This window comes from Rhinoderma darwinii (assembly GCF_050947455.1).
Source record: "Rhinoderma darwinii isolate aRhiDar2 chromosome 5 unlocalized genomic scaffold, aRhiDar2.hap1 SUPER_5_unloc_46, whole genome shotgun sequence".
NCBI lineage: Eukaryota > Metazoa > Chordata > Amphibia > Anura > Rhinodermatidae > Rhinoderma > Rhinoderma darwinii.
Window position 1 is genome coordinate 442209 of NW_027461805.1, and position 27099 is coordinate 469307.

Below are 27099 nucleotides of genomic sequence, written 5' to 3' on the forward strand. Positions count from 1 at the left end.
TGTTCCCCTACTCCACTCCACTATTTGACTGTTGTGCTGCATCAATCAATCAATCAATCAATCAATCAATCAATCAATCAATCAATCAATCAATCAGTGGCTGGCTCAGGTGCAGCTCTTTAACTTACCTAAAAGGGAGGGCGGAGAGAAGACAAGGAAGGTGAATGAGGTGTTCCAATGTGAAATGCCGGAAACACAGAAACACAGACGACACACAACAAGAGGTGGCAATCTATTCATTAATTGCATTTAATCAATGAGCTCATTATCACTCATGCATTGTCCAACAGGTGTTGAAATAATGGGATTAAAAGGGGAGATCCCTTCAGAAAGACAGAAACAATAGCAAAGACAAAAAACACTTTTGGAATCTGCTTTTAGTCAACACATAAGGAAAGGGTGCACCGGTCCTGGAAATACTGCAATACCAGGTCAATGCGTGGAGTGGACAGAGCAAGCTCTATTTCCATCTCCCTGTTCTAAAAATCCATTTAATATATGGTCCCCAGATAGGGGACGTATCAGATATTAAACTGATAAGAACAGATACTACACTTGATCTTAGCCAAAAGGCCGAGAAGCGATAACCCGAACGGGCCGCGCGTTGCCCGAGCCTGCCCGATACTGCTGTTCAGCCCTTGCAGCGATTCAGCCTACTTCTAGGCAATTCCATGGGGCCCTGCAGGCTCACACACTCACAGCTACACGGGAGGTGAATAAAGGCCGGAGAGGAAGCCAGACAGGATTTGCTTCTTTTGCTTGCACCACAATGCAGTGCTGAAAGAGGAGGAATCTACATAAAAACGCCTTCCTGGCAACGCCCAAATGCCCTGCTGCCATGCAGATAAACACTGGCAGCGGCAGCAAGTGCATGCCCACAGCCACCCCTTGTTCCTTCACACCTTGTATCAGCTGTAATCCAGTCCAGTCCAGTGCTGCCTGCTGAGCAGCACTGACCAACACTGCCTGGGCCCAGGCTTTTATCTCTGAGGCCCCATTATGATGTCAGAAAGCTGGCTCTGGAATCCTGAGGGCTCCACTATGACACGTGCAAAGTTCCGTCTGAACTTTATATAAGACGGTGAGGCTCAGTCAGTCACTCAGTGTTGCCTGAGAGGGCAACACTGCAACAGCCGGCCGCCAGGCTGTCTTTTTTTTGCACAGCTAGTTGCCTCCAGGAGGCCACAAGAGGGAGACAAGGGACTGCAAAATGGAAAATAGGCATCCACCAACTTTACAGACAACTTCTCCTTGCTCCTACAACCTCCATCCTTGCACAGTTTGTTATTCTTCTAGGTAACATAGTAACAAATCCAAATTGCTGCTCTCTTTGTAGGCAAGCAAGGCTTTGTTGCAACTGCAATTCTTACTTCTTCTTGAAATGTAGGGACGACAGTACATTCCATCACATCCATCTAGTGTACACAGGTAGGTCCATTGTGGCGGGCAGGCGAGCGGGCGGGCTGCTTTATTGGCTGTTTGCTGTTCCCCTACTCCACTCCACTATTTGACTGTTGTGCTGCATCAATCAATCAATCAATCAATCAATCAATCAATCAATCAATCAATCAATCAATCAATCAATCAATCAGTGGCTGGCTCAGGTGCAGCTCTTTAACTTACCTAAAAGGGAGGGCGGAGAGAAGACAAGGAAGGTGAATGAGGTGTTCCAATGTGAAATGCCGGAAACACAGAAACACAGACGACACACAACAAGAGGTGGCAATCTATTCATTAATTGCATTTAATCAATGAGCTCATTATCACTCATGCATTGTCCAACAGGTGTTGAAATAATGGGCTTAAAAGGGGAGATCCCTTCAGAAAGACAGAAACAATAGCAAAGACAAAAAACACTTTTGGAATCTGCTTTTAGTCAACACATAAGGAAAGGGTGCACCGGTCCTGGAAATACTGCAATACCAGGTCAATGCGTGGAGTGGACAGAGCAAGCTCTATTTCCATCTCCCTGTTCTAAAAATCCATTTAATATATGGTCCCCAGATAGGGGACGTATCAGATATTAAACTGATAAGAACAGATACTACACTTGATCTTAGCCAAAAGGCCGAGAAGCGATAACCCGAACGGGCCGCGCGTTGCCCGAGCCTGCCCGATACTGCTGTTCAGCCCTTGCAGCGATTCAGCCTACTTCTAGGCAATTCCATGGGGCCCTGCAGGCTCACACACTCACAGCTACACGGGAGGTGAATAAAGGCCGGAGAGGAAGCCAGACAGGATTTGCTTCTTTTGCTTGCACCACAATGCAGTGCTGAAAGAGGAGGAATCTACATAAAAACGCCTTCCTGGCAACGCCCAAATGCCCTGCTGCCATGCAGATAAACACTGGCAGCGGCAGCAAGTGCATGCCCACAGCCACCCCTTGTTCCTTCACACCTTGTATCAGCTGTAATCCAGTCCAGTCCAGTGCTGCCTGCTGAGCAGCACTGACCAACACTGCCTGGGCCCAGGCTTTTATCTCTGAGGCCCCATTATGATGTCAGAAAGCTGGCTCTGGAATCCTGAGGGCTCCACTATGACACGTGCAAAGTTCCGTCTGAACTTTATATAAGACGGTGAGGCTCAGTCAGTCACTCAGTGTTGCCTGAGAGGGCAACACTGCAACAGCCGGCCGCCAGGCTGTCTTTTTTTTGCACAGCTAGTTGCCTCCAGGAGGCCACAAGAGGGAGACAAGGGACTGCAAAATGGAAAATAGGCATCCACCAACTTTACAGACAACTTCTCCTTGCTCCTACAACCTCCATCCTTGCACAGTTTGTTATTCTTCTAGGTAACATAGTAACAAATCCAAATTGCTGCTCTCTTTGTAGGCAAGCAAGGCTTTGTTGCAACTGCAATTCTTACTTCTTCTTGAAATGTAGGGACGACAGTACATTCCATCACATCCATCTAGTGTACACAGGTAGGTCCATTGTGGCGGGCAGGCGAGCGGGCGGGCTGCTTTATTGGCTGTTTGCTGTTCCCCTACTCCACTCCACTATTTGACTGTTGTGCTGCATCAATCAATCAATCAATCAATCAATCAATCAATCAATCAATCAATCAATCAATCAATCAGTGGCTGGCTCAGGTGCAGCTCTTTAACTTACCTAAAAGGGAGGGCGGAGAGAAGACAAGGAAGGTGAATGAGGTGTTCCAATGTGAAATGCCGGAAACACAGAAACACAGACGACACACAACAAGAGGTGGCAATCTATTCATTAATTGCATTTAATCAATGAGCTCATTATCACTCATGCATTGTCCAACAGGTGTTGAAATAATGGGATTAAAAGGGGAGATCCCTTCAGAAAGACAGAAACAATAGCAAAGACAAAAAACACTTTTGGAATCTGCTTTTAGTCAACACATAAGGAAAGGGTGCACCGGTCCTGGAAATACTGCAATACCAGGTCAATGCGTGGAGTGGACAGAGCAAGCTCTATTTCCATCTCCCTGTTCTAAAAATCCATTTAATATATGGTCCCCAGATAGGGGACGTATCAGATATTAAACTGATAAGAACAGATACTACACTTGATCTTAGCCAAAAGGCCGAGAAGCGATAACCCGAACGGGCCGCGCGTTGCCCGAGCCTGCCCGATACTGCTGTTCAGCCCTTGCAGCGATTCAGCCTACTTCTAGGCAATTCCATGGGGCCCTGCAGGCTCACACACTCACAGCTACACGGGAGGTGAATAAAGGCCGGAGAGGAAGCCAGACAGGATTTGCTTCTTTTGCTTGCACCACAATGCAGTGCTGAAAGAGGAGGAATCTACATAAAAACGCCTTCCTGGCAACGCCCAAATGCCCTGCTGCCATGCAGATAAACACTGGCAGCGGCAGCAAGTGCATGCCCACAGCCACCCCTTGTTCCTTCACACCTTGTATCAGCTGTAATCCAGTCCAGTCCAGTGCTGCCTGCTGAGCAGCACTGACCAACACTGCCTGGGCCCAGGCTTTTATCTCTGAGGCCCCATTATGATGTCAGAAAGCTGGCTCTGGAATCCTGAGGGCTCCACTATGACACGTGCAAAGTTCCGTCTGAACTTTATATAAGACGGTGAGGCTCAGTCAGTCACTCAGTGTTGCCTGAGAGGGCAACACTGCAACAGCCGGCCGCCAGGCTGTCTTTTTTTTGCACAGCTAGTTGCCTCCAGGAGGCCACAAGAGGGAGACAAGGGACTGCAAAATGGAAAATAGGCATCCACCAACTTTACAGACAACTTCTCCTTGCTCCTACAACCTCCATCCTTGCACAGTTTGTTATTCTTCTAGGTAATATAGTAACAAATCCAAATTGCTGCTCTCTTTGTAGGCAAGCAAGGCTTTGTTGCAACTGCAATTCTTACTTCTTCTTGAAATGTAGGGACGACAGTACATTCCATCACATCCATCTAGTGTACACAGGTAGGTCCATTGTGGCGGGCAGGCGAGCGGGCGGGCTGCTTTATTGGCTGTTTGCTGTTCCCCTACTCCACTCCACTATTTGACTGTTGTGCTGCATCAATCAATCAATCAATCAATCAATCAATCAATCAATCAATCAATCAATCAGTGGCTGGCTCAGGTGCAGCTCTTTAACTTACCTAAAAGGGAGGGCGGAGAGAAGACAAGGAAGGTGAATGAGGTGTTCCAATGTGAAATGCCGGAAACACAGAAACACAGACGACACACAACAAGAGGTGGCAATCTATTCATTAATTGCATTTAATCAATGAGCTCATTATCACTCATGCATTGTCCAACAGGTGTTGAAATAATGGGATTAAAAGGGGAGATCCCTTCAGAAAGACAGAAACAATAGCAAAGACAAAAAACACTTTTGGAATCTGCTTTTAGTCAACACATAAGGAAAGGGTGCACCGGTCCTGGAAATACTGCAATACCAGGTCAATGCGTGGAGTGGACAGAGCAAGCTCTATTTCCATCTCCCTGTTCTAAAAATCCATTTAATATATGGTCCCCAGATAGGGGACGTATCAGATATTAAACTGATAAGAACAGATACTACACTTGATCTTAGCCAAAAGGCCGAGAAGCGATAACCCGAACGGGCCGCGCGTTGCCCGAGCCTGCCCGATACTGCTGTTCAGCCCTTGCAGCGATTCAGCCTACTTCTAGGCAATTCCATGGGGCCCTGCAGGCTCACACACTCACAGCTACACGGGAGGTGAATAAAGGCCGGAGAGGAAGCCAGACAGGATTTGCTTCTTTTGCTTGCACCACAATGCAGTGCTGAAAGAGGAGGAATCTACATAAAAACGCCTTCCTGGCAACGCCCAAATGCCCTGCTGCCATGCAGATAAACACTGGCAGCGGCAGCAAGTGCATGCCCACAGCCACCCCTTGTTCCTTCACACCTTGTATCAGCTGTAATCCAGTCCAGTCCAGTGCTGCCTGCTGAGCAGCACTGACCAACACTGCCTGGGCCCAGGCTTTTATCTCTGAGGCCCCATTATGATGTCAGAAAGCTGGCTCTGGAATCCTGAGGGCTCCACTATGACACGTGCAAAGTTCCGTCTGAACTTTATATAAGACGGTGAGGCTCAGTCAGTCACTCAGTGTTGCCTGAGAGGGCAACACTGCAACAGCCGGCCGCCAGGCTGTCTTTTTTTTGCACAGCTAGTTGCCTCCAGGAGGCCACAAGAGGGAGACAAGGGACTGCAAAATGGAAAATAGGCATCCACCAACTTTACAGACAACTTCTCCTTGCTCCTACAACCTCCATCCTTGCACAGTTTGTTATTCTTCTAGGTAACATAGTAACAAATCCAAATTGCTGCTCTCTTTGTAGGCAAGCAAGGCTTTGTTGCAACTGCAATTCTTACTTCTTCTTGAAATGTAGGGACGACAGTACATTCCATCACATCCATCTAGTGTACACAGGTAGGTCCATTGTGGCGGGCAGGCGAGCGGGCGGGCTGCTTTATTGGCTGTTTGCTGTTCCCCTACTCCACTCCACTATTTGACTGTTGTGCTGCATCAATCAATCAATCAATCAATCAATCAATCAATCAATCAATCAATCAGTGGCTGGCTCAGGTGCAGCTCTTTAACTTACCTAAAAGGGAGGGCGGAGAGAAGACAAGGAAGGTGAATGAGGTGTTCCAATGTGAAATGCCGGAAACACAGAAACACAGACGACACACAACAAGAGGTGGCAATCTATTCATTAATTGCATTTAATCAATGAGCTCATTATCACTCATGCATTGTCCAACAGGTGTTGAAATAATGGGATTAAAAGGGGAGATCCCTTCAGAAAGACAGAAACAATAGCAAAGACAAAAAACACTTTTGGAATCTGCTTTTAGTCAACACATAAGGAAAGGGTGCACCGGTCCTGGAAATACTGCAATACCAGGTCAATGCGTGGAGTGGACAGAGCAAGCTCTATTTCCATCTCCCTGTTCTAAAAATCCATTTAATATATGGTCCCCAGATAGGGGACGTATCAGATATTAAACTGATAAGAACAGATACTACACTTGATCTTAGCCAAAAGGCCGAGAAGCGATAACCCGAACGGGCCGCGCGTTGCCCGAGCCTGCCCGATACTGCTGTTCAGCCCTTGCAGCGATTCAGCCTACTTCTAGGCAATTCCATGGGGCCCTGCAGGCTCACACACTCACAGCTACACGGGAGGTGAATAAAGGCCGGAGAGGAAGCCAGACAGGATTTGCTTCTTTTGCTTGCACCACAATGCAGTGCTGAAAGAGGAGGAATCTACATAAAAACGCCTTCCTGGCAACGCCCAAATGCCCTGCTGCCATGCAGATAAACACTGGCAGCGGCAGCAAGTGCATGCCCACAGCCACCCCTTGTTCCTTCACACCTTGTATCAGCTGTAATCCAGTCCAGTCCAGTGCTGCCTGCTGAGCAGCACTGACCAACACTGCCTGGGCCCAGGCTTTTATCTCTGAGGCCCCATTATGATGTCAGAAAGCTGGCTCTGGAATCCTGAGGGCTCCACTATGACACGTGCAAAGTTCCGTCTGAACTTTATATAAGACGGTGAGGCTCAGTCAGTCACTCAGTGTTGCCTGAGAGGGCAACACTGCAACAGCCGGCCGCCAGGCTGTCTTTTTTTTGCACAGCTAGTTGCCTCCAGGAGGCCACAAGAGGGAGACAAGGGACTGCAAAATGGAAAATAGGCATCCACCAACTTTACAGACAACTTCTCCTTGCTCCTACAACCTCCATCCTTGCACAGTTTGTTATTCTTCTAGGTAACATAGTAACAAATCCAAATTGCTGCTCTCTTTGTAGGCAAGCAAGGCTTTGTTGCAACTGCAATTCTTACTTCTTCTTGAAATGTAGGGACGACAGTACATTCCATCACATCCATCTAGTGTACACAGGTAGGTCCATTGTGGCGGGCAGGCGAGCGGGCGGGCTGCTTTATTGGCTGTTTGCTGTTCCCCTACTCCACTCCACTATTTGACTGTTGTGCTGCATCAATCAATCAATCAATCAATCAATCAATCAATCAATCAATCAATCAATCAATCAGTGGCTGGCTCAGGTGCAGCTCTTTAACTTACCTAAAAGGGAGGGCGGAGAGAAGACAAGGAAGGTGAATGAGGTGTTCCAATGTGAAATGCCGGAAACACAGAAACACAGACGACACACAACAAGAGGTGGCAATCTATTCATTAATTGCATTTAATCAATGAGCTCATTATCACTCATGCATTGTCCAACAGGTGTTGAAATAATGGGATTAAAAGGGGAGATCCCTTCAGAAAGACAGAAACAATAGCAAAGACAAAAAACACTTTTGGAATCTGCTTTTAGTCAACACATAAGGAAAGGGTGCACCGGTCCTGGAAATACTGCAATACCAGGTCAATGCGTGGAGTGGACAGAGCAAGCTCTATTTCCATCTCCCTGTTCTAAAAATCCATTTAATATATGGTCCCCAGATAGGGGACGTATCAGATATTAAACTGATAAGAACAGATACTACACTTGATCTTAGCCAAAAGGCCGAGAAGCGATAACCCGAACGGGCCGCGCGTTGCCCGAGCCTGCCCGATACTGCTGTTCAGCCCTTGCAGCGATTCAGCCTACTTCTAGGCAATTCCATGGGGCCCTGCAGGCTCACACACTCACAGCTACACGGGAGGTGAATAAAGGCCGGAGAGGAAGCCAGACAGGATTTGCTTCTTTTGCTTGCACCACAATGCAGTGCTGAAAGAGGAGGAATCTACATAAAAACGCCTTCCTGGCAACGCCCAAATGCCCTGCTGCCATGCAGATAAACACTGGCAGCGGCAGCAAGTGCATGCCCACAGCCACCCCTTGTTCCTTCACACCTTGTATCAGCTGTAATCCAGTCCAGTCCAGTGCTGCCTGCTGAGCAGCACTGACCAACACTGCCTGGGCCCAGGCTTTTATCTCTGAGGCCCCATTATGATGTCAGAAAGCTGGCTCTGGAATCCTGAGGGCTCCACTATGACACGTGCAAAGTTCCGTCTGAACTTTATATAAGACGGTGAGGCTCAGTCAGTCACTCAGTGTTGCCTGAGAGGGCAACACTGCAACAGCCGGCCGCCAGGCTGTCTTTTTTTTGCACAGCTAGTTGCCTCCAGGAGGCCACAAGAGGGAGACAAGGGACTGCAAAATGGAAAATAGGCATCCACCAACTTTACAGACAACTTCTCCTTGCTCCTACAACCTCCATCCTTGCACAGTTTGTTATTCTTCTAGGTAACATAGTAACAAATCCAAATTGCTGCTCTCTTTGTAGGCAAGCAAGGCTTTGTTGCAACTGCAATTCTTACTTCTTCTTGAAATGTAGGGACGACAGTACATTCCATCACATCCATCTAGTGTACACAGGTAGGTCCATTGTGGCGGGCAGGCGAGCGGGCGGGCTGCTTTATTGGCTGTTTGCTGTTCCCCTACTCCACTCCACTATTTGACTGTTGTGCTGCATCAATCAATCAATCAATCAATCAATCAATCAATCAATCAATCAATCAATCAATCAATCAATCAATCAGTGGCTGGCTCAGGTGCAGCTCTTTAACTTACCTAAAAGGGAGGGCGGAGAGAAGACAAGGAAGGTGAATGAGGTGTTCCAATGTGAAATGCCGGAAACACAGAAACACAGACGACACACAACAAGAGGTGGCAATCTATTCATTAATTGCATTTAATCAATGAGCTCATTATCACTCATGCATTGTCCAACAGGTGTTGAAATAATGGGATTAAAAGGGGAGATCCCTTCAGAAAGACAGAAACAATAGCAAAGACAAAAAACACTTTTGGAATCTGCTTTTAGTCAACACATAAGGAAAGGGTGCACCGGTCCTGGAAATACTGCAATACCAGGTCAATGCGTGGAGTGGACAGAGCAAGCTCTATTTCCATCTCCCTGTTCTAAAAATCCATTTAATATATGGTCCCCAGATAGGGGACGTATCAGATATTAAACTGATAAGAACAGATACTACACTTGATCTTAGCCAAAAGGCCGAGAAGCGATAACCCGAACGGGCCGCGCGTTGCCCGAGCCTGCCCGATACTGCTGTTCAGCCCTTGCAGCGATTCAGCCTACTTCTAGGCAATTCCATGGGGCCCTGCAGGCTCACACACTCACAGCTACACGGGAGGTGAATAAAGGCCGGAGAGGAAGCCAGACAGGATTTGCTTCTTTTGCTTGCACCACAATGCAGTGCTGAAAGAGGAGGAATCTACATAAAAACGCCTTCCTGGCAACGCCCAAATGCCCTGCTGCCATGCAGATAAACACTGGCAGCGGCAGCAAGTGCATGCCCACAGCCACCCCTTGTTCCTTCACACCTTGTATCAGCTGTAATCCAGTCCAGTCCAGTGCTGCCTGCTGAGCAGCACTGACCAACACTGCCTGGGCCCAGGCTTTTATCTCTGAGGCCCCATTATGATGTCAGAAAGCTGGCTCTGGAATCCTGAGGGCTCCACTATGACACGTGCAAAGTTCCGTCTGAACTTTATATAAGACGGTGAGGCTCAGTCAGTCACTCAGTGTTGCCTGAGAGGGCAACACTGCAACAGCCGGCCGCCAGGCTGTCTTTTTTTTGCACAGCTAGTTGCCTCCAGGAGGCCACAAGAGGGAGACAAGGGACTGCAAAATGGAAAATAGGCATCCACCAACTTTACAGACAACTTCTCCTTGCTCCTACAACCTCCATCCTTGCACAGTTTGTTATTCTTCTAGGTAACATAGTAACAAATCCAAATTGCTGCTCTCTTTGTAGGCAAGCAAGGCTTTGTTGCAACTGCAATTCTTACTTCTTCTTGAAATGTAGGGACGACAGTACATTCCATCACATCCATCTAGTGTACACAGGTAGGTCCATTGTGGCGGGCAGGCGAGCGGGCGGGCTGCTTTATTGGCTGTTTGCTGTTCCCCTACTCCACTCCACTATTTGACTGTTGTGCTGCATCAATCAATCAATCAATCAATCAATCAATCAATCAATCAATCAATCAGTGGCTGGCTCAGGTGCAGCTCTTTAACTTACCTAAAAGGGAGGGCGGAGAGAAGACAAGGAAGGTGAATGAGGTGTTCCAATGTGAAATGCCGGAAACACAGAAACACAGACGACACACAACAAGAGGTGGCAATCTATTCATTAATTGCATTTAATCAATGAGCTCATTATCACTCATGCATTGTCCAACAGGTGTTGAAATAATGGGATTAAAAGGGGAGATCCCTTCAGAAAGACAGAAACAATAGCAAAGACAAAAAACACTTTTGGAATCTGCTTTTAGTCAACACATAAGGAAAGGGTGCACCGGTCCTGGAAATACTGCAATACCAGGTCAATGCGTGGAGTGGACAGAGCAAGCTCTATTTCCATCTCCCTGTTCTAAAAATCCATTTAATATATGGTCCCCAGATAGGGGACGTATCAGATATTAAACTGATAAGAACAGATACTACACTTGATCTTAGCCAAAAGGCCGAGAAGCGATAACCCGAACGGGCCGCGCGTTGCCCGAGCCTGCCCGATACTGCTGTTCAGCCCTTGCAGCGATTCAGCCTACTTCTAGGCAATTCCATGGGGCCCTGCAGGCTCACACACTCACAGCTACACGGGAGGTGAATAAAGGCCGGAGAGGAAGCCAGACAGGATTTGCTTCTTTTGCTTGCACCACAATGCAGTGCTGAAAGAGGAGGAATCTACATAAAAACGCCTTCCTGGCAACGCCCAAATGCCCTGCTGCCATGCAGATAAACACTGGCAGCGGCAGCAAGTGCATGCCCACAGCCACCCCTTGTTCCTTCACACCTTGTATCAGCTGTAATCCAGTCCAGTCCAGTGCTGCCTGCTGAGCAGCACTGACCAACACTGCCTGGGCCCAGGCTTTTATCTCTGAGGCCCCATTATGATGTCAGAAAGCTGGCTCTGGAATCCTGAGGGCTCCACTATGACACGTGCAAAGTTCCGTCTGAACTTTATATAAGACGGTGAGGCTCAGTCAGTCACTCAGTGTTGCCTGAGAGGGCAACACTGCAACAGCCGGCCGCCAGGCTGTCTTTTTTTTGCACAGCTAGTTGCCTCCAGGAGGCCACAAGAGGGAGACAAGGGACTGCAAAATGGAAAATAGGCATCCACCAACTTTACAGACAACTTCTCCTTGCTCCTACAACCTCCATCCTTGCACAGTTTGTTATTCTTCTAGGTAACATAGTAACAAATCCAAATTGCTGCTCTCTTTGTAGGCAAGCAAGGCTTTGTTGCAACTGCAATTCTTACTTCTTCTTGAAATGTAGGGACGACAGTACATTCCATCACATCCATCTAGTGTACACAGGTAGGTCCATTGTGGCGGGCAGGCGAGCGGGCGGGCTGCTTTATTGGCTGTTTGCTGTTCCCCTACTCCACTCCACTATTTGACTGTTGTGCTGCATCAATCAATCAATCAATCAATCAATCAATCAATCAATCAATCAATCAATCAATCAGTGGCTGGCTCAGGTGCAGCTCTTTAACTTACCTAAAAGGGAGGGCGGAGAGAAGACAAGGAAGGTGAATGAGGTGTTCCAATGTGAAATGCCGGAAACACAGAAACACAGACGACACACAACAAGAGGTGGCAATCTATTCACTAATTGCATTTAATCAATGAGCTCATTATCACTCATGCATTGTCCAACAGGTGTTGAAATAATGGGATTAAAAGGGGAGATCCCTTCAGAAAGACAGAAACAATAGCAAAGACAAAAAACACTTTTGGAATCTGCTTTTAGTCAACACATAAGGAAAGGGTGCACCGGTCCTGGAAATACTGCAATACCAGGTCAATGCGTGGAGTGGACAGAGCAAGCTCTATTTCCATCTCCCTGTTCTAAAAATCCATTTAATATATGGTCCCCAGATAGGGGACATATCAGATATTAAACTGATAAGAACAGATACTACACTTGATCTTAGCCAAAAGGCCGAGAAGCGATAACCCGAACGGGCCGCGCGTTGCCCGAGCCTGCCCGATACTGCTGTTCAGCCCTTGCAGCGATTCAGCCTACTTCTAGGCAATTCCATGGGGCCCTGCAGGCTCACACACTCACAGCTACACGGGAGGTGAATAAAGGCCGGAGAGGAAGCCAGACAGGATTTGCTTCTTTTGCTTGCACCACAATGCAGTGCTGAAAGAGGAGGAATCTACATAAAAACGCCTTCCTGGCAACGCCCAAATGCCCTGCTGCCATGCAGATAAACACTGGCAGCGGCAGCAAGTGCATGCCCACAGCCACCCCTTGTTCCTTCACACCTTGTATCAGCTGTAATCCAGTCCAGTCCAGTGCTGCCTGCTGAGCAGCACTGACCAACACTGCCTGGGCCCAGGCTTTTATCTCTGAGGCCCCATTATGATGTCAGAAAGCTGGCTCTGGAATCCTGAGGGCTCCACTATGACACGTGCAAAGTTCCGTCTGAACTTTATATAAGACGGTGAGGCTCAGTCAGTCACTCAGTGTTGCCTGAGAGGGCAACACTGCAACAGCCGGCCGCCAGGCTGTCTTTTTTTTGCACAGCTAGTTGCCTCCAGGAGGCCACAAGAGGGAGACAAGGGACTGCAAAATGGAAAATAGGCATCCACCAACTTTACAGACAACTTCTCCTTGCTCCTACAACCTCCATCCTTGCACAGTTTGTTATTCTTCTAGGTAACATAGTAACAAATCCAAATTGCTGCTCTCTTTGTAGGCAAGCAAGGCTTTGTTGCAACTGCAATTCTTACTTCTTCTTGAAATGTAGGGACGACAGTACATTCCATCACATCCATCTAGTGTACACAGGTAGGTCCATTGTGGCGGGCAGGCGAGCGGGCGGGCTGCTTTATTGGCTGTTTGCTGTTCCCCTACTCCACTCCACTATTTGACTGTTGTGCTGCATCAATCAATCAATCAATCAATCAATCAATCAATCAATCAATCAATCAATCAATCAGTGGCTGGCTCAGGTGCAGCTCTTTAACTTACCTAAAAGGGAGGGCGGAGAGAAGACAAGGAAGGTGAATGAGGTGTTCCAATGTGAAATGCCGGAAACACAGAAACACAGACGACACACAACAAGAGGTGGCAATCTATTCATTAATTGCATTTAATCAATGAGCTCATTATCACTCATGCATTGTCCAACAGGTGTTGAAATAATGGGATTAAAAGGGGAGATCCCTTCAGAAAGACAGAAACAATAGCAAAGACAAAAAACACTTTTGGAATCTGCTTTTAGTCAACACATAAGGAAAGGGTGCACCGGTCCTGGAAATACTGCAATACCAGGTCAATGCGTGGAGTGGACAGAGCAAGCTCTATTTCCATCTCCCTGTTCTAAAAATCCATTTAATATATGGTCCCCAGATAGGGGACGTATCAGATATTAAACTGATAAGAACAGATACTACACTTGATCTTAGCCAAAAGGCCGAGAAGCGATAACCCGAACGGGCCGCGCGTTGCCCGAGCCTGCCCGATACTGCTGTTCAGCCCTTGCAGCGATTCAGCCTACTTCTAGGCAATTCCATGGGGCCCTGCAGGCTCACACACTCACAGCTACACGGGAGGTGAATAAAGGCCGGAGAGGAAGCCAGACAGGATTTGCTTCTTTTGCTTGCACCACAATGCAGTGCTGAAAGAGGAGGAATCTACATAAAAACGCCTTCCTGGCAACGCCCAAATGCCCTGCTGCCATGCAGATAAACACTGGCAGCGGCAGCAAGTGCATGCCCACAGCCACCCCTTGTTCCTTCACACCTTGTATCAGCTGTAATCCAGTCCAGTCCAGTGCTGCCTGCTGAGCAGCACTGACCAACACTGCCTGGGCCCAGGCTTTTATCTCTGAGGCCCCATTATGATGTCAGAAAGCTGGCTCTGGAATCCTGAGGGCTCCACTATGACACGTGCAAAGTTCCGTCTGAACTTTATATAAGACGGTGAGGCTCAGTCAGTCACTCAGTGTTGCCTGAGAGGGCAACACTGCAACAGCCGGCCGCCAGGCTGTCTTTTTTTTGCACAGCTAGTTGCCTCCAGGAGGCCACAAGAGGGAGACAAGGGACTGCAAAATGGAAAATAGGCATCCATCAACTTTACAGACAACTTCTCCTTGCTCCTACAACCTCCATCCTTGCACAGTTTGTTATTCTTCTAGGTAACATAGTAACAAATCCAAATTGCTGCTCTCTTTGTAGGCAAGCAAGGCTTTGTTGCAACTGCAATTCTTACTTCTTCTTGAAATGTAGGGACGACAGTACATTCCATCACATCCATCTAGTGTACACAGGTAGGTCCATTGTGGCGGGCAGGCGAGCGGGCGGGCTGCTTTATTGGCTGTTTGCTGTTCCCCTACTCCACTCCACTATTTGACTGTTGTGCTGCATCAATCAATCAATCAATCAATCAATCAATCAATCAATCAATCAATCAATCAATCAGTGGCTGGCTCAGGTGCAGCTCTTTAACTTACCTAAAAGGGAGGGCGGAGAGAAGACAAGGAAGGTGAATGAGGTGTTCCAATGTGAAATGCCGGAAACACAGAAACACAGACGACACACAACAAGAGGTGGCAATCTATTCATTAATTGCATTTAATCAATGAGCTCATTATCACTCATGCATTGTCCAACAGGTGTTGAAATAATGGGATTAAAAGGGGAGATCCCTTCAGAAAGACAGAAACAATAGCAAAGACAAAAAACACTTTTGGAATCTGCTTTTAGTCAACACATAAGGAAAGGGTGCACCGGTCCTGGAAATACTGCAATACCAGGTCAATGCGTGGAGTGGACAGAGCAAGCTCTATTTCCATCTCCCTGTTCTAAAAATCCATTTAATATATGGTCCCCAGATAGGGGACGTATCAGATATTAAACTGATAAGAACAGATACTACACTTGATCTTAGCCAAAAGGCCGAGAAGCGATAACCCGAACGGGCCGCGCGTTGCCCGAGCCTGCCCGATACTGCTGTTTAGCCCTTGCAGCGATTCAGCCTACTTCTAGGCAATTCCATGGGGCCCTGCAGGCTCACACACTCACAGCTACACGGGAGGTGAATAAAGGCCGGAGAGGAAGCCAGACAGGATTTGCTTCTTTTGCTTGCACCACAATGCAGTGCTGAAAGAGGAGGAATCTACATAAAAACGCCTTCCTGGCAACGCCCAAATGCCCTGCTGCCATGCAGATAAACACTGGCAGCGGCAGCAAGTGCATGCCCACAGCCACCCCTTGTTCCTTCACACCTTGTATCAGCTGTAATCCAGTCCAGTCCAGTGCTGCCTGCTGAGCAGCACTGACCAACACTGCCTGGGCCCAGGCTTTTATCTCTGAGGCCCCATTATGATGTCAGAAAGCTGGCTCTGGAATCCTGAGGGCTCCACTATGACACGTGCAAAGTTCCGTCTGAACTTTATATAAGACGGTGAGGCTCAGTCAGTCACTCAGTGTTGCCTGAGAGGGCAACACTGCAACAGCCGGCCGCCAGGCTGTCTTTTTTTTGCACAGCTAGTTGCCTCCAGGAGGCCACAAGAGGGAGACAAGGGACTGCAAAATGGAAAATAGGCATCCACCAACTTTACAGACAACTTCTCCTTGCTCCTACAACCTCCATCCTTGCACAGTTTGTTATTCTTCTAGGTAACATAGTAACAAATCCAAATTGCTGCTCTCTTTGTAGGCAAGCAAGGCTTTGTTGCAACTGCAATTCTTACTTCTTCTTGAAATGTAGGGACGACAGTACATTCCATCACATCCATCTAGTGTACACAGGTAGGTCCATTGTGGCGGGCAGGCGAGCGGGCGGGCTGCTTTATTGGCTGTTTGCTGTTCCCCTACTCCACTCCACTATTTGACTGTTGTGCTGCATCAATCAATCAATCAATCAATCAATCAATCAATCAATCAATCAATCAATCAATCAATCAGTGGCTGGCTCAGGTGCAGCTCTTTAACTTACCTAAAAGGGAGGGCGGAGAGAAGACAAGGAAGGTGAATGAGGTGTTCCAATGTGAAATGCCGGAAACACAGAAACACAGACGACACACAACAAGAGGTGGCAATCTATTCATTAATTGCATTTAATCAATGAGCTCATTATCACTCATGCATTGTCCAACAGGTGTTGAAATAATGGGATTAAAAGGGGAGATCCCTTCAGAAAGACAGAAACAATAGCAAAGACAAAAAACACTTTTGGAATCTGCTTTTAGTCAACACATAAGGAAAGGGTGCACCGGTCCTGGAAATACTGCAATACCAGGTCAATGCGTGGAGTGGACAGAGCAAGCTCTATTTCCATCTCCCTGTTCTAAAAATCCATTTAATATATGGTCCCCAGATAGGGGACGTATCAGATATTAAACTGATAAGAACAGATACTACACTTGATCTTAGCCAAAAGGCCGAGAAGCGATAACCCGAACGGGCCGCGCGTTGCCCGATCCTGCCCGATACTGCTGTTCAGCCCTTGCAGCGATTCAGCCTACTTCTAGGCAATTCCATGGGGCCCTGCAGGCTCACACACTCACAGCTACACGGGAGGTGAATAAAGGCCGGAGAGGAAGCCAGACAGGATTTGCTTCTTTTGCTTGCACCACAATGCAGTGCTGAAAGAGGAGGAATCTACATAAAAACGCCTTCCTGGCAACGCCCAAATGCCCTGCTGCCATGCAGATAAACACTGGCAGCGGCAGCAAGTGCATGCCCACAGCCACCCCTTGTTCCTTCACACCTTGTATCAGCTGTAATCCAGTCCAGTCCAGTGCTGCCTGCTGAGCAGCACTGACCAACACTGCCTGGGCCCAGGCTTTTATCTCTGAGGCCCCATTATGATGTCAGAAAGCTGGCTCTGGAATCCTGAGGGCTCCACTATGACACGTGCAAAGTTCCGTCTGAACTTTATATAAGACGGTGAGGCTCAGTCAGTCACTCAGTGTTGCCTGAGAGGGCAACACTGCAACAGCCGGCCGCCAGGCTGTCTTTTTTTTGCACAGCTAGTTGCCTCCAGGAGGCCACAAGAGGGAGACAAGGGACTGCAAAATGGAAAATAGGCATCCACCAACTTTACAGACAACTTCTCCTTGCTCCAACAACCTCCATCCTTGCTCCAACAACCTCCATCCTTGCACAGTTTGTTATTCTTCTAGGTAACATAGTAACAAATCCAAATTGCTGCTCTCTTTGTAGGCAAGCAAGGCTTTGTTGCAACTGCAATTCTTACTTCTTCTTGAAATGTAGGGACGACAGTACATTCCATCACATCCATCTAGTGTACACAGGTAGGTCCATTGTGGCGGGCAGGCGAGCGGGCGGGCTGCTTTATTGGCTGTTTGCTGTTCCCCTACTCCACTCCACTATTTGACTGTTGTGCTGCATCAATCAATCAATCAATCAATCAATCAATCAATCAATCAATCAGTGGCTGGCTCAGGTGCAGCTCTTTAACTTACCTAAAAGGGAGGGCGGAGAGAAGACAAGGAAGGTGAATGAGGTGTTCCAATGTGAAATGCCGGAAACACAGAAACACAGACGACACACAACAAGAGGTGGCAATCTATTCATTAATTGCATTTAATCAATGAGCTCATTATCACTCATGCATTGTCCAACAGGTGTTGAAATAATGGGATTAAAAGGGGAGATCCCTTCAGAAAGACAGAAACAATAGCAAAGACAAAAAACACTTTTGGAATCTGCTTTTAGTCAACACATAAGGAAAGGGTGCACCGGTCCTGGAAATACTGCAATACCAGGTCAATGCGTGGAGTGGACAGAGCAAGCTCTATTTCCATCTCCCTGTTCTAAAAATCCATTTAATATATGGTCCCCAGATAGGGGACGTATCAGATATTAAACTGATAAGATCAGATACTACACTTGATCTTAGCCAAAAGGCCGAGAAGCGATAACCCGAACGGGCCGCGCGTTGCCCGAGCCTGCCCGATACTGCTGTTCAGCCCTTGCAGCGATTCAGCCTACTTCTAGGCAATTCCATGGGGCCCTGCAGGCTCACACACTCACAGCTACACGGGAGGTGAATAAAGGCCGGAGAGGAAGCCAGACAGGATTTGCTTCTTTTGCTTGCACCACAATGCAGTGCTGAAAGAGGAGGAATCTACATAAAAACGCCTTCCTGGCAACGCCCAAATGCCCTGCTGCCATGCAGATAAACACTGGCAGCGGCAGCAAGTGCATGCCCACAGCCACCCCTTGTTCCTTCACACCTTGTATCAGCTGTAATCCAGTCCAGTCCGGTGCTGCCTGCTGAGCAGCACTGACCAACACTGCCTGGGCCCAGGCTTTTATCTCTGAGGCCCCATTATGATGTCAGAAAGCTGGCTCTGGAATCCTGAGGGCTCCACTATGACACGTGCAAAGTTCCGTCTGAACTTTATATAAGACGGTGAGGCTCAGTCAGTCACTCAGTGTTGCCTGAGAGGGCAACACTGCAACAGCCGGCCGCCAGGCTGTCTTTTTTTTGCACAGCTAGTTGCCTCCAGGAGGCCACAAGAGGGAGACAAGGGACTGCAAAATGGAAAATAGGCATCCACCAACTTTACAGACAACTTCTCCTTGCTCCTACAACCTCCATCCTTGCACAGTTTGTTATTCTTCTAGGTAACATAGTAACAAATCCAAATTGCTGCTCTCTTTGTAGGCAAGCAAGGCTTTGTTGCAACTGCAATTCTTACTTCTTCTTGAAATGTAGGGACGACAGTACATTCCATCACATCCATCTAGTGTACACAGGTAGGTCCATTGTGGCGGGCAGGCGAGCGGGCGGGCTGCTTTATTGGCTGTTTGCTGTTCCCCTACTCCACTCCACTATTTGACTGTTGTGCTGCATCAATCAATCAATCAATCAATCAATCAATCAATCAATCAATCAATCAATCAATCAATCAATCAATCAGTGGCTGGCTCAGGTGCAGCTCTTTAACTTACCTAAAAGGGAGGGCGGAGAGAAGACAAGGAAGGTGAATGAGGTGTTCCAATGTGAAATGCCGGAAACACAGAAACACAGACGACACACAACAAGAGGTGGCAATCTATTCATTAATTGCATTTAATCAATGAGCTCATTATCACTCATGCATTGTCCAACAGGTGTTGAAATAATGGGATTAAAAGGGGAGATCCCTTCAGAAAGACAGAAACAATAGCAAAGACAAAAAACACTTTTGGAATCTGCTTTTAGTCAACACATAAGGAAAGGGTGCACCGGTCCTGGAAATACTGCAATACCAGGTCAATGCGTGGAGTGGACAGAGCAAGCTCTATTTCCATCTCCCTGTTCTAAAAATCCATTTAATATATGGTCCCCAGATAGGGGACGTATCAGATATTAAACTGATAAGAACAGATACTACACTTGATCTTAGCCAAAAGGCCGAGAAGCGATAACCCGAACGGGCCGCGCGTTGCCCGAGCCTGCCCGATACTGCTGTTCAGCCCTTGCAGCGATTCAGCCTACTTCTAGGCAATTCCATGGGGCCCTGCAGGCTCACACACTCACAGCTACACGGGAGGTGAATAAAGGCCGGAGAGGAAGCCAGACAGGATTTGCTTCTTTTGCTTGCACCACAATGCAGTGCTGAAAGAGGAGGAATCTACATAAAAACGCCTTCCTGGCAACGCCCAAATGCCCTGCTGCCATGCAGATAAACACTGGCAGCGGCAGCAAGTGCATGCCCACAGCCACCCCTTGTTCCTTCACACCTTGTATCAGCTGTAATCCAGTCCAGTCCAGTGCTGCCTGCTGAGCAGCACTGACCAACACTGCCTGGGCCCAGGCTTTTATCTCTGAGGCCCCATTATGATGTCAGAAAGCTGGCTCTGGAATCCTGAGGGCTCCACTATGACACGTGCAAAGTTCCGTCTGAACTTTATATAAGACGGTGAGGCTCAGTCAGTCACTCAGTGTTGCCTGAGAGGGCAACACTGCAACAGCCGGCCGCCAGGCTGTCTTTTTTTTGCACAGCTAGTTGCCTCCAGGAGGCCACAAGAGGGAGACAAGGGACTGCAAAATGGAAAATAGGCATCCACCAACTTTACAGACAACTTCTCCTTGCTCCTACAACCTCCATCCTTGCACAGTTTGTTATTCTTCTAGGTAACATAGTAACAAATCCAAATTGCTGCTCTCTTTGTAGGCAAGCAAGGCTTTGTTGCAACTGCAATTCTTACTTCTTCTTGAAATGTAGGGACGACAGTACATTCCATCACATCCATCTAGTGTACACAGGTAGGTCCATTGTGGCGGGCAGGCGAGCGGGCGGGCTGCTTTATTGGCTGTTTGCTGTTCCCCTACTCCACTCCACTATTTGACTGTTGTGCTGCATCAATCAATCAATCAATCAATCAATCAATCAATCAATCAATCAATCAATCAATCAATCAATCAATCAGTGGCTGGCTCAGGTGCAGCTCTTTAACTTACCTAAAAGGGAGGGCGGCCCTTGTTCCTTCACACCTTGTATCAGCTGTAATCCAGTCCAGTCCAGTGCTGCCTGCTGAGCAGCACTGACCAACACTGCCTGGGCCCAGGCTTTTATCTCTGAGGCCCCATTATGATGTCAGAAAGCTGGCTCTGGAATCCTGAGGGCTCCACTATGACACGTGCAAAGTTCCGTCTGAACTTTATATAAGACGGTGAGGCTCAGTCAGTCACTCAGTGTTGCCTGAGAGGGCAACACTGCAACAGCCGGCCGCCAGGCTGTCTTTTTTTTGCACAGCTAGTTGCCTCCAGGAGGCCACAAGAGGGAGACAAGGGACTGCAAAATGGAAAATAGGCATCCACCAACTTTACAGACAACTTCTCCTTGCTCCTACAACCTCCATCCTTGCACAGTTTGTTATTCTTCTAGGTAACATAGTAACAAATCCAAATTGCTGCTCTCTTTGTAGGCAAGCAAGGCTTTGTTGCAACTGCAATTCTTACTTCTTCTTGAAATGTAGGGACGACAGTACATTCCATCACATCCATCTAGTGTACACAGGTAGGTCCATTGTGGCGGGCAGGCGAGCGGGCGGGCTGCTTTATTGGCTGTTTGCTGTTCCCCTACTCCACTCCACTATTTGACTGTTGTGCTGCATCAATCAATCAATCAATCAATCAATCAATCAATCAATCAATCAATCAATCAATCAGTGGCTGGCTCAGGTGCAGCTCTTTAACTTACCTAAAAGGGAGGGCGGAGAGAAGACAAGGAAGGTGAATGAGGTGTTCCAATGTGAAATGCCGGAAACACAGAAACACAGACGACACACAACAAGAGGTGGCAATCTATTCATTAATTGCATTTAATCAATGAGCTCATTATCACTCATGCATTGTCCAACAGGTGTTGAAATAATGGGATTAAAAGGGGAGATCCCTTCAGAAAGACAGAAACAATAGCAAAGACAAAAAACACTTTTGGAATCTGCTTTTAGTCAACACATAAGGAAAGGGTGCACCGGTCCTGGAAATACTGCAATACCAGGTCAATGCGTGGAGTGGACAGAGCAAGCTCTATTTCCATCTCCCTGTTCTAAAAATCCATTTAATATATGGTCCCCAGATAGGGGACGTATCAGATATTAAACTGATAAGAACAGATACTACACTTGATCTTAGCCAAAAGGCCGAGAAGCGATAACCCGAACGGGCCGCGCGTTGCCCGAGCCTGCCCGATACTGCTGTTCAGCCCTTGCAGCGATTCAGCCTACTTCTAGGCAATTCCATGGGGCCCTGCAGGCTCACACACTCACAGCTACACGGGAGGTGAATAAAGGCCGGAGAGGAAGCCAGACAGGATTTGCTTCTTTTGCTTGCACCACAATGCAGTGCTGAAAGAGGAGGAATCTACATAAAAACGCCTTCCTGGCAACGCCCAAATGCCCTGCTGCCATGCAGATAAACACTGGCAGCGGCAGCAAGTGCATGCCCACAGCCACCCCTTGTTCCTTCACACCTTGTATCAGCTGTAATCCAGTCCAGTCCAGTGCTGCCTGCTGAGCAGCACTGACCAACACTGCCTGGGCCCAGGCTTTTATCTCTGAGGCCCCATTATGATGTCAGAAAGCTGGCTCTGGAATCCTGAGGGCTCCACTATGACACGTGCAAAGTTCCGTCTGAACTTTATATAAGACGGTGAGGCTCAGTCAGTCACTCAGTGTTGCCTGAGAGGGCAACACTGCAACAGCCGGCCGCCAGGCTGTCTTTTTTTTGCACAGCTAGTTGCCTCCAGGAGGCCACAAGAGGGAGACAAGGGACTGCAAAATGGAAAATAGGCATCCACCAACTTTACAGACAACTTCTCCTTGCTCCTACAACCTCCATCCTTGCACAGTTTGTTATTCTTCTAGGTAACATAGTAACAAATCCAAATTGCTGCTCTCTTTGTAGGCAAGCAAGGCTTTGTTGCAACTGCAATTCTTACTTCTTCTTGAAATGTAGGGACGACAGTACATTCCATCACATCCATCTAGTGTACACAGGTAGGTCCATTGTGGCGGGCAGGCGAGCGGGCGGGCTGCTTTATTGGCTGTTTGCTGTTCCCCTACTCCACCCCTACTCCACTCCACTATTTGACTGTTGTGCTGCATCAATCAATCAATCAATCAATCAATCAATCAATCAATCAATCAATCAATCAGTGGCTGGCTCAGGTGCAGCTCTTTAACTTACCTAAAAGGGAGGGCGGAGAGAAGACAAGGAAGGTGAATGAGGTGTTCCAATGTGAAATGCCGGAAACACAGAAACACAGACGACACACAACAAGAGGTGGCAATCTATTCATTAATTGCATTTAATCAATGAGCTCATTATCACTCATGCATTGTCCAACAGGTGTTGAAATAATGGGATTAAAAGGGGAGATCCCTTCAGAAAGACAGAAACAATAGCAAAGACAAAAAACACTTTTGGAATCTGCTTTTAGTCAACACATAAGGAAAGGGTGCACCGGTCCTGGAAATACTGCAATACCAGGTCAATGCGTGGAGTGGACAGAGCAAGCTCTATTTCCATCTCCCTGTTCTAAAAATCCATTTAATATATGGTCCCCAGATAGGGGACGTATCAGATATTAAACTGATAAGAACAGATACTACACTTGATCTTAGCCAAAAGGCCGAGAAGCGATAACCCGAACGGGCCGCGCGTTGCCCGAGCCTGCCCGATACTGCTGTTTAGCCCTTGCAGCGATTCAGCCTACTTCTAGGCAATTCCATGGGGCCCTGCAGGCTCACACACTCACAGCTACACGGGAGGTGAATAAAGGCCGGAGAGGAAGCCAGACAGGATTTGCTTCTTTTGCTTGCACCACAATGCAGTGCTGAAAGAGGAGGAATCTACATAAAAACGCCTTCCTGGCAACGCCCAAATGCCCTGCTGCCATGCAGATAAACACTGGCAGCGGCAGCAAGTGCATGCCCACAGCCACCCCTTGTTCCTTCACACCTTGTATCAGCTGTAATCCAGTCCAGTCCAGTGCTGCCTGCTGAGCAGCACTGACCAACACTGCCTGGGCCCAGGCTTTTATCTCTGAGGCCCCATTATGATGTCAGAAAGCTGGCTCTGGAATCCTGAGGGCTCCACTATGACACGTGCAAAGTTCCGTCTGAACTTTATATAAGACGGTGAGGCTCAGTCAGTCACTCAGTGTTGCCTGAGAGGGCAACACTGCAACAGCCGGCCGCCAGGCTGTCTTTTTTTTGCACAGCTAGTTGCCTCCAGGAGGCCACAAGAGGGAGACAAGGGACTGCAAAATGGAAAATAGGCATCCACCAACTTTACAGACAACTTCTCCTTGCTCCTACAACCTCCATCCTTGCACAGTTTGTTATTCTTCTAGGTAACATAGTAACAAATCCAAATTGCTGCTCTCTTTGTAGGCAAGCAAGGCTTTGTTGCAACTGCAATTCTTACTTCTTCTTGAAATGTAGGGACGACAGTACATTCCATCACATCCATCTAGTGTACACAGGTAGGTCCATTGTGGCGGGCAGGCGAGCGGGCGGGCTGCTTTATTGGCTGTTTGCTGTTCCCCTACTCCACTCCACTATTTGACTGTTGTGCTGCAATCAATCAATCAATCAATCAATCAATCAATCAATCAATCAATCAATCAATCAATCAGTGGCTGGCTCAGGTGCAGCTCTTTAACTTACCTAAAAGGGAGGGCGGAGAGAAGACAAGGAAGGTGAATGAGGTGTTCCAATGTGAAATGCCGGAAACACAGAAACACAGACGACACACAACAAGAGGTGGCAATCTATTCATTAATTGCATTTAATCAATGAGCTCATTATCACTCATGCATTGTCCAACAGGTGTTGAAATAATGGGATTAAAAGGGGAGATCCCTTCAGAAAGACAGAAACAATAGCAAAGACAAAAAACACTTTTGGAATCTGCTTTTAGTCAACACATAAGGAAAGGGTGCACCGGTCCTGGAAATACTGCAATACCAGGTCAATGCGTGGAGTGGACAGAGCAAGCTCTATTTCCATCTCCCTGTTCTAAAAATCCATTTAATATATGGTCCCCAGATAGGGGACGTATCAGATATTAAACTGATAAGAACAGATACTACACTTGATCTTAGCCAAAAGGCCGAGAAGCGATAACCCGAACGGGCCGCGCGTTGCCCGATCCTGCCCGATACTGCTGTTCAGCCCTTGCAGCGATTCAGCCTACTTCTAGGCAATTCCATGGGGCCCTGCAGGCTCACACACTCACAGCTACACGGGAGGTGAATAAAGGCCGGAGAGGAAGCCAGACAGGATTTGCTTCTTTTGCTTGCACCACAATGCAGTGCTGAAAGAGGAGGAATCTACATAAAAACGCCTTCCTGGCAACGCCCAAATGCCCTGCTGCCATGCAGATAAACACTGGCAGCGGCAGCAAGTGCATGCCCACAGCCACCCCTTGTTCCTTCACACCTTGTATCAGCTGTAATCCAGTCCAGTCCAGTGCTGCCTGCTGAGCAGCACTGACCAACACTGCCTGGGCCCAGGCTTTTATCTCTGAGGCCCCATTATGATGTCAGAAAGCTGGCTCTGGAATCCTGAGGGCTCCACTATGACACGTGCAAAGTTCCGTCTGAACTTTATATAAGACGGTGAGGCTCAGTCAGTCACTCAGTGTTGCCTGAGAGGGCAACACTGCAACAGCCGGCCGCCAGGCTGTCTTTTTTTTGCACAGCTAGTTGCCTCCAGGAGGCCACAAGAGGGAGACAAGGGACTGCAAAATGGAAAATAGGCATCCACCAACTTTACAGACAACTTCTCCTTGCTCCAACAACCTCCATCCTTGCTCCAACAACCTCCATCCTTGCACAGTTTGTTATTCTTCTAGGTAACATAGTAACAAATCCAAATTGCTGCTCTCTTTGTAGGCAAGCAAGGCTTTGTTGCAACTGCAATTCTTACTTCTTCTTGAAATGTAGGGACGACAGTACATTCCATCACATCCATCTAGTGTACACAGGTAGGTCCATTGTGGCGGGCAGGCGAGCGGGCGGGCTGCTTTATTGGCTGTTTGCTGTTCCCCTACTCCACTCCACTATTTGACTGTTGTGCTGCATCAATCAATCAATCAATCAATCAATCAATCAATCAATCAATCAATCAGTGGCTGGCTCAGGTGCAGCTCTTTAACTTACCTAAAAGGGAGGGCGGAGAGAAGACAAGGAAGGTGAATGAGGTGTTCCAATGTGAAATGCCGGAAACACAGAAACACAGACGACACACAACAAGAGGTGGCAATCTATTCATTAATTGCATTTAATCAATGAGCTCATTATCACTCATGCATTGTCCAACAGGTGTTGAAATAATGGGATTAAAAGGGGAGATCCCTTCAGAAAGACAGAAACAATAGCAAAGACAAAAAACACTTTTGGAATCTGCTTTTAGTCAACACATAAGGAAAGGGTGCACCGGTCCTGGAAATACTGCAATACCAGGTCAATGCGTGGAGTGGACAGAGCAAGCTCTATTTCCATCTCCCTGTTCTAAAAATCCATTTAATATATGGTCCCCAGATAGGGGACGTATCAGATATTAAACTGATAAGATCAGATACTACACTTGATCTTAGCCAAAAGGCCGAGAAGCGATAACCCGAACGGGCCGCGCGTTGCCCGAGCCTGCCCGATACTGCTGTTCAGCCCTTGCAGCGATTCAGCCTACTTCTAGGCAATTCCATGGGGCCCTGCAGGCTCACACACTCACAGCTACACGGGAGGTGAATAAAGGCCGGAGAGGAAGCCAGACAGGATTTGCTTCTTTTGCTTGCACCACAATGCAGTGCTGAAAGAGGAGGAATCTACATAAAAACGCCTTCCTGGCAACGCCCAAATGCCCTGCTGCCATGCAGATAAACACTGGCAGCGGCAGCAAGTGCATGCCCACAGCCACCCCTTGTTCCTTCACACCTTGTATCAGCTGTAATCCAGTCCAGTCCGGTGCTGCCTGCTGAGCAGCACTGACCAACACTGCCTGGGCCCAGGCTTTTATCTCTGAGGCCCCATTATGATGTCAGAAAGCTGGCTCTGGAATCCTGAGGGCTCCACTATGACACGTGCAAAGTTCCGTCTGAACTTTATATAAGAC

At 47.7% G+C, this 27099-nt stretch overlaps 18 non-coding genes across 18 annotated transcripts; all 18 read right to left on the reverse strand.

Moving 5' to 3' along the window:
• Positions 1-394: 394 nt before the first annotated feature.
• Positions 395-585, reverse strand: LOC142694731 (U2 spliceosomal RNA). The gene has a single exon (XR_012862914.1). It is a non-coding gene; the product is annotated as a U2 spliceosomal RNA (small nuclear RNA).
• A 1304-nt stretch (positions 586-1889) lies between these two features.
• On the reverse strand, positions 1890-2080 carry LOC142694732 (U2 spliceosomal RNA). Its single transcript, XR_012862915.1, has one exon. It is a non-coding gene; the product is annotated as a U2 spliceosomal RNA (small nuclear RNA).
• Positions 2081-3376: 1296 nt separating this feature from the next.
• Positions 3377-3567, reverse strand: LOC142694733 (U2 spliceosomal RNA). The gene has a single exon (XR_012862916.1). It is a non-coding gene; the product is annotated as a U2 spliceosomal RNA (small nuclear RNA).
• Positions 3568-4855: 1288 nt separating this feature from the next.
• On the reverse strand, positions 4856-5046 carry LOC142694734 (U2 spliceosomal RNA). The gene has a single exon (XR_012862917.1). It is a non-coding gene; the product is annotated as a U2 spliceosomal RNA (small nuclear RNA).
• Positions 5047-6330: 1284 nt separating this feature from the next.
• On the reverse strand, positions 6331-6521 carry LOC142694735 (U2 spliceosomal RNA). The gene has a single exon (XR_012862918.1). It is a non-coding gene; the product is annotated as a U2 spliceosomal RNA (small nuclear RNA).
• A 1292-nt stretch (positions 6522-7813) lies between these two features.
• LOC142694737 (U2 spliceosomal RNA) lies at positions 7814-8004 on the reverse strand. The gene has a single exon (XR_012862920.1). It is a non-coding gene; the product is annotated as a U2 spliceosomal RNA (small nuclear RNA).
• A 1304-nt stretch (positions 8005-9308) lies between these two features.
• LOC142694738 (U2 spliceosomal RNA) lies at positions 9309-9499 on the reverse strand. The gene has a single exon (XR_012862921.1). It is a non-coding gene; the product is annotated as a U2 spliceosomal RNA (small nuclear RNA).
• Positions 9500-10783: 1284 nt separating this feature from the next.
• Positions 10784-10974, reverse strand: LOC142694740 (U2 spliceosomal RNA). Its single transcript, XR_012862922.1, has one exon. It is a non-coding gene; the product is annotated as a U2 spliceosomal RNA (small nuclear RNA).
• A 1292-nt stretch (positions 10975-12266) lies between these two features.
• On the reverse strand, positions 12267-12457 carry LOC142694393 (U2 spliceosomal RNA). Its single transcript, XR_012862637.1, has one exon. It is a non-coding gene; the product is annotated as a U2 spliceosomal RNA (small nuclear RNA).
• Positions 12458-13749: 1292 nt separating this feature from the next.
• LOC142694741 (U2 spliceosomal RNA) lies at positions 13750-13940 on the reverse strand. The gene has a single exon (XR_012862923.1). It is a non-coding gene; the product is annotated as a U2 spliceosomal RNA (small nuclear RNA).
• A 1292-nt stretch (positions 13941-15232) lies between these two features.
• LOC142694742 (U2 spliceosomal RNA) lies at positions 15233-15423 on the reverse strand. The gene has a single exon (XR_012862924.1). It is a non-coding gene; the product is annotated as a U2 spliceosomal RNA (small nuclear RNA).
• Positions 15424-16719: 1296 nt separating this feature from the next.
• LOC142694743 (U2 spliceosomal RNA) lies at positions 16720-16910 on the reverse strand. Its single transcript, XR_012862925.1, has one exon. It is a non-coding gene; the product is annotated as a U2 spliceosomal RNA (small nuclear RNA).
• A 1301-nt stretch (positions 16911-18211) lies between these two features.
• On the reverse strand, positions 18212-18402 carry LOC142694419 (U2 spliceosomal RNA). The gene has a single exon (XR_012862660.1). It is a non-coding gene; the product is annotated as a U2 spliceosomal RNA (small nuclear RNA).
• Positions 18403-19706: 1304 nt separating this feature from the next.
• LOC142694744 (U2 spliceosomal RNA) lies at positions 19707-19897 on the reverse strand. The gene has a single exon (XR_012862926.1). It is a non-coding gene; the product is annotated as a U2 spliceosomal RNA (small nuclear RNA).
• A 2046-nt stretch (positions 19898-21943) lies between these two features.
• Positions 21944-22134, reverse strand: LOC142694745 (U2 spliceosomal RNA). The gene has a single exon (XR_012862927.1). It is a non-coding gene; the product is annotated as a U2 spliceosomal RNA (small nuclear RNA).
• Positions 22135-23433: 1299 nt separating this feature from the next.
• Positions 23434-23624, reverse strand: LOC142694746 (U2 spliceosomal RNA). Its single transcript, XR_012862928.1, has one exon. It is a non-coding gene; the product is annotated as a U2 spliceosomal RNA (small nuclear RNA).
• A 1293-nt stretch (positions 23625-24917) lies between these two features.
• On the reverse strand, positions 24918-25108 carry LOC142694747 (U2 spliceosomal RNA). Its single transcript, XR_012862929.1, has one exon. It is a non-coding gene; the product is annotated as a U2 spliceosomal RNA (small nuclear RNA).
• A 1305-nt stretch (positions 25109-26413) lies between these two features.
• On the reverse strand, positions 26414-26604 carry LOC142694420 (U2 spliceosomal RNA). Its single transcript, XR_012862661.1, has one exon. It is a non-coding gene; the product is annotated as a U2 spliceosomal RNA (small nuclear RNA).
• Positions 26605-27099: the final 495 nt, after the last annotated feature.